The sequence below is a fragment of the Phocoena phocoena genome, chromosome 6 (genome assembly GCF_963924675.1).
Source record: "Phocoena phocoena chromosome 6, mPhoPho1.1, whole genome shotgun sequence".
Lineage (NCBI taxonomy): Eukaryota > Metazoa > Chordata > Mammalia > Artiodactyla > Phocoenidae > Phocoena > Phocoena phocoena.
The window spans coordinates 91,136,883-91,143,226 of record NC_089224.1 but is presented as its reverse complement, the minus strand read 5'-3'; the positions used below and the strand labels follow the sequence as shown (position 1 = coordinate 91,143,226).

At 39.4% G+C, this 6,344-nt stretch overlaps 1 pseudogene; it reads right to left on the bottom strand.

The window, feature by feature from the left end:
- Positions 1-1,534: 1,534 nt before the first annotated feature.
- Positions 1,535-1,884, bottom strand: LOC136125112 (large ribosomal subunit protein eL42-like; annotated as a pseudogene).
- Positions 1,885-6,344: the final 4,460 nt, after the last annotated feature.

Sequence of the window (6,344 nt, the reverse complement as noted above, 5' to 3'; positions counted from 1 at the left end):
ATCTGTTAATCCCAAACTCCTAATTTATCCTCCCCTCCTTTCCCCTTTGTTAACCGTAAGTTTGTTTTCTGCATGAGTCTATTTCTGTTTTGTAAGTTCATTTGTATCATTTTTTTATTCCACATATAAGTGATATGATATAATATTTGTCTTCCTCTGTCTGACTTCACTTAGTATGATAATCTCTAGGTCCATCCATGTTGCTGCAAGTGGCATCATTTCATTCTTTTTTATGGCTGAGTAATATTCCATTTTATATATATATATATATATATATATATATATATATATATATATTTTTTTTTTTTACATACACCCCTCCCCTCCCCACATCTTCTTTATTCATTCATCTGTCAGTGGACATTTAGGCTGCTTCAAGGTCTTGGCTATTGTAAATAGTGCTGCTATGAAAATTGGGGTGCATGTATCATTTCCAGTTAGAGTTTTCTCTAGATATATGCCCAGGAATGGGATTGCTGGATCACATGGTAACTCTATTTTTAGTTTTTTTTTTTTTTGTGGTACGTGGGCCTCTCACTGTTGTGGCCTCTCCCGTTGCAGAGCACAGGCTCCAGACGCGCAAGCCCAGCAGCCATGGCTCATGGGCCCAGCCGCTCTGCGGCATGTGGGATCTCCCCGGACTGGGGCACGAACTCGTGTCCCCTGCATCGGCAGGCGGACTCTCAACCACTGCGCCACCAGGGAAGCCCTATTTTTAGTTTTTTAAGGAACCTCCATACTGTTTTCCATAGCGCCTGCACCAATTTACATTCCTGACAACAATGTGGGAGGGTTCTTTTTTCTCCTTACTCATTTTGATTTCTCTGTCTGGAGTTCCTTAGACAGATAAACACTAGAGTTCTCACAGTCTACTACAGTAGTTCAGGGCTGTGTTTTTTTTTCAGGGAATTTGTCCATTTCATCCAAGGTGGTGAATTTATTAGCATAGTTCATAATATTTTCTTATTCTTCTAATGTTAGATCTGGCGATTTCCCCTCTTTCATTCTTCTTCTTTTTTTTTTTTTTTGCTGTACGCGGGCCTCTCACTATTGTGGCCTCTCCCGTTGCAGAGCACAGGCTCTGGACGCACAGGCCCAGCGGCCATGGCTCACGGGCCCAGCCGCTCTGCGGCATATGGGATCTTCCCGGACCAGGGCACGAACCCGTGTCCCCTGCATCAGCAGGCGGACTCTCAACCACTGCGCCACCAGGGAAGCCCGTCCCTCTTTCATTCTTGATGTTGGTAATTTGTGCCTTCACTTTCTTGATCAGTCTGAGTAGAGGTTTATCAGTTGTCTTTTTTTTTTTTTTTTCAAAGAAACAGCTTTTGGTTTCATTGATTTTCTTCTTTGTTTTTCTGGTTTTATTTCATAGATTTCTGCTCATATTTTTATGTCCTGTTTGCTCTGACTTTATATTGCCTTTCTTTTTCTAGTTTCTTAAGGTGAATTCTCGTTAGGGCATTGATTTGAGACTATTCTACTCTTCTTAATATAAACTTTTTTTTTTTGAAGTCAGCATAGCCTCAAGATTTTATTTCCTTTGTAATAAAACAAAAGGTGAAACCCAGAACAGGATGATTTGGCCTTTTCTCTTGTTGTCTCTTCCCAGTTCATAATGCACGCGTCTATTAATAGCTGGCATTCTTTTAGATGTATAATAGGGCTTAAGCGTTCAAACCTTAGCACAGTTTTGTTTGTAGTTTTAGCCTTTGCTGGAAAATCTGCCTAGCTTGCTCACCATAGCCACTCTACTTCCTTTGGTAACACTGCTTTCCCGGGACAGGCCTGAATCCTTGCCCTTCTTGTACTGTGTCATTTTGTGGGGTTGTGCTAGTCACACTTCTTATAGAAAGTCTAGTGGGTCTTAGGAATATTTACCATGTTTACTGGGGTACTAACACTATAAATTTTGAATGCTTTGAATTTCCCTGTAAACACTGATTTATCTATATCCCACAACTTTTCATGTGTTTTCATTTTCAATTCAAGTTTCTATAATTTATCATTTGACTTTGAGTGATTTAGAAGTGTGGGAAATTTTCCAAATATCTTTGTATTCTTGATTTCTAATTTAATTATATTGTGAATTCAAAGCATTAATTCAAAGTATTGAGAACATACTTCGTACAATTTAAGTTTTTTAAACTTTGTCGAGATTTGACTTATGACCCAGTATATTCTTGGTGACTATTTCATATTTACATATGACTAACTTATAGCCAACCCTTCGTATCCACGGTTCTTCTGTATCCAAGGTTCCACATCCATGGATTCAACCAATCAGGGATTGTGTAGTACTCTAGTATTTACTTTTGAAAAAAAATCCACATATGAGTGGATCTGTGCAGTTCAAACCCGTGTTTTTCAGTGGTCAACTGTACTTGAAAAGAGTGTGTATTCTGCTGTTTGTTGACTAGAATTCTCTATAAATATCAATTAGGTCAAGTTGGTTTATAGTGTTGTTCAGGTCTTCTATGTCCTTACTAATTTCTTTCGGCTTCTTCTATTACTAAGAGGGTCATTGATGTTTCTGACTATAATCATGGAATTGTCTGTTTCTTTTCTGAGTTCTAGCAATTTTTGCTTCATGCCGTTTTGAAGCTCCAATCTTAGGTGTATATATATTTAGGATTCTTATATCTTGTTGTTAAATTGTCCCCTTTATCATTGTGTAATGACTCTCTTTATCTCTGGTAATATTCCTGTTCTGAAGTCTGCTTTGTCTAGTATTCATAAGGGCACTCAGCTCTCTGATTAGTGTTTGCATGGTCTGTCTTTTTGCATCATATTAACCTTTTACTTATTTATGTCTTTATATTGAAGGTGAGTTTCCTGTAGACAGCATAATGTGTTGTCTTGCTTTTTTATCCAATCTGACAGTCTCTGCCTTCTAATTGGGGTGTGTAGATTACTTACATTTTTACTATTGATATGGTTACATTTAAATCTACCATCTGGCTAGTCATTTTCTATTTGTTCCATCTGTTCTTTCTTCCTTTCCCTTCTATTTGCTAACCTGCTTGTGGATTATTTTTTTATGATTCTGTTTTCTCTTCACTCTTGTCTTATTTGTTAAACCTCTTTTTCTAATAAAAATTTCTTTATGTTATTTAATTTTCATCTTTATCACATTTTTGAATAGTCATCTTCAAATTATATTATACCAGTTCATGTATAGAGTAAGAACTTTTCTTTCCCCCCATTTTTTGTGCTATTGTCATATACTTAGGGGCTGTATTATTTCAAAATAATTTAAATTTCTTAAGTAATTTATGATTATATCCTTTGAGTAAAAATATTAAAATATTTCACATAAAGTCCCCTTGACCATCCCTTCCTTGGAGGTAAACAACGTCACCAGTTTGTTACACATCCTCCCAGATCTCTGCTATGTATTTATATATGTATGTGTGTGTGTGTATATGTGTGTATATATATATATACTTAGAATATGTACAGTTTACTTTTTTTGCATAAGAGATATACTATGCATACCATTCTGTAGCATGCTTCTTTTACTCAACAATATGTCTTGTCAGTCTACCCATATTAGTATTTTTGGATCTGCCTCATTCTTTTGAAGTGCTGCACAGTATTCTATTAAATGGATTTCTCAGAGTTTTATTATTATTATTTTTTTAGTTGATGGACATTTTTTTCTGATTATTCATTATGGTAAATAAGGCCCCAGTGAATATCCTTCTGTATGCCTTATTGTGTACATTTGAAAATGCTTTTCTAGAGTACATACCTAGAAGTGGAATGACATTTCTCATAGAACCCTCCAGCAAGACATAAAGGGGAGAGGAGAGGCAGAAATTAACCCTAGGAGGTTTTAAGGTTGCACTGGGGCTAGTGGGGGTGGTGGGTGTGTCGGGGATGTCATAGAGGATTTAAAGCCTTGGAAACCCTTTGGAGAATTTAGTACAGTAATGGTCTTGTCTTTGGAACTCAGGGGCTTCTGAGGGAACATGGATTGGTTACTATTTTCATGCCTTGGGTATAAGGAAGCAACTTTTTTTATTCATCAGAGTTAGAAAAGAGAAGGGTGTGACTCATTTTGGTGGTCTATCAGATGGGTTAAATAAGTTGTCCCAAGTCACATGGCTGTCACAGAGGAATGAGCGACAGTCCAGTGGACTTATGAAAGTTACTAAATTTAGAGATTGTTTGGTTGTATACCTTCACTGTTCACATGGGAAGCAAGGCCTGGAGAGGGAAAGAGACCCGCTCAAGGTTTCATAGTAAGTCAGTGATACTGCTGACATATTTCAGCCCGGCTGTAAGAGGTGGAAAAGCAGAAATAGGAAGGTGATAGCTTAGTCCAGCTGGGGGGGAGTGGTGGGGGGCGGCCAAGGAGACAGAAAAGCAAACAACACTTCCACCTACTCTGCCCCCTGCAGCCCACTCTCTTCCTTTCTCCAGATTTTTGTGGACTTCTTTCTTCAGCAGCATCAAAGAAGTCCAAAAAGGAAAACTAAACAATCCAAATTATAAGATAGAGAAAAAACCCATGTCCATGTAAATGTTACCATTCTGCAGCAAAACAAACATGGTAGAAATAATGAGGCTTTGGTTTGGGTCTGTGATGTGGAAGATGGGCATAAATAGTCACTAAACCAACTAGTGGAGCCGCAGTAATTCTGTCCTGGAGGGTAGAGCGAGGGGTACATTACCCAAATGCAGCTATTAAAAAGGGGTCTAGATTCCCTTGCAATAATCATTAATTTCAGGCAACAAAACAAAATAAAGAAAACCACAAAAGGAGGGGTGGGTCATTAAAACAAAAAAGATGGGCACTCAAAAGACTTCTCACAGCTCGAAAGTTGTGGAGGCTGGATTTCAAACTGTCACCAGGTGCTTGCCTACTTTTACAGTAGAGGTCCTCAAACTGACCTGCCCTTAAGCTGACTAAGGATGCCCTTTGAGAAGTGCAGCATCTTGAGGTTCTGTCTTTAGAGTTATTGGGGACAGAATATTCTTCAGGTTTGGAAATGCTTGAGGGGAAGTCCCCTAGAGTAGTCTTTCTGTCTTGGGATTCTTGGGATGCCTTTTAAAAAGCCAGATTCCTGAACTTCCCCGCTCCAACTCCAGTACTGGATCCAGTACTGGTGGGTCCAGAATCTGCATATTAAACAGTCACCCAGGTGATTCTTATGCCTGCCTGCTGACATTTGGCCCAGGATGGGCTTGCCCAATCATTCTGCAGTGATAATGGTACTGTCTTTTTGAAGACCTGCATTAATTATGTCGAACCCCTTTGGTAATTTCACATGGTTGGATCTATCTAGTATCTTTGTTTCCTTTAAATTTCAACTGAGCTCTAGACAATGAGTTTTCTGGATCTTTGTTTTGGACACACAGGGTGAAGAGAATTTTTCAGGATGTGAATGTTAACTGATAAGTGACCTAGGACAGTGGTTTCCATATCGATAAGTTTGGAAACATTTCAGGGGGCAACTTAGAATTCTCATTTCTATTTGGAGCCATGAAGTTCAAAGATATATTTTATGAGGTAGCAGGTCTTCAGGTTTTAAAGGTAGTTACATTGTTATTTGTGTTCCAGACCTAATCCCTTTTTCAGAATCTCTACAAACACACTGGGAGGAGGTTTCTCCCCATATTGCAGATAAGGATTTAAGATGTAAACCTTTTCTGGAATGAGGCAGGAAAATCAGCCAATACAAAACTCCCAGTAGTGAATTGAGAGGGCCAGGATCACAGACATAATAATTGGGAGAATTAAGCTTTGAATGTATGTCTTTTTTTTTTTTTTTTTTTTTTTTTTTTTGCGGTACGTGGGCCTCTCACTGTTGCGGCCTTTCCCGTTGCGGAGCACAGGCTCCAGACGCGCAAGCCCAGCAGCATGGCTCATGGGCCCAGCTGCTCTGCGGCATGTGGGATCCGGGGCACGAACCCGTGTCCCCTGCATCGGCAGGGGGACTCTCAACCACTGCGCCACCAGGGAAGCCCTGAATGTATGTCTTTTGGAAGCATCCTGGTGCTGTAAAAAAGAGTATTAATTAAATTCAACTTTGATCCTAAACTAGGATTGCTAGTTACTAGTTAGTTATGTGACCCTGGTCCAATCAGGTAATCTCCTAGAGCTATCTGCATCTCTGAAACAAAGAGGATTACATTTTGCTGAGCTGGTGGGGTTGGGGCTTCTGCTCTTTTCAGAGAAGGTGTGTGAGACCCTCAGTGCAGTGCAGTACATGCCCATAGGTGGTGCTAAGTAATGGTTATGATTAGTGAATTCCAGGCTGAAGTTTTTTTTCCACAGATGCACAGCAGCTTCTCAGGTCTCCCAGCCTTTTAGACCAGCTGCAACTCTTCCCCTC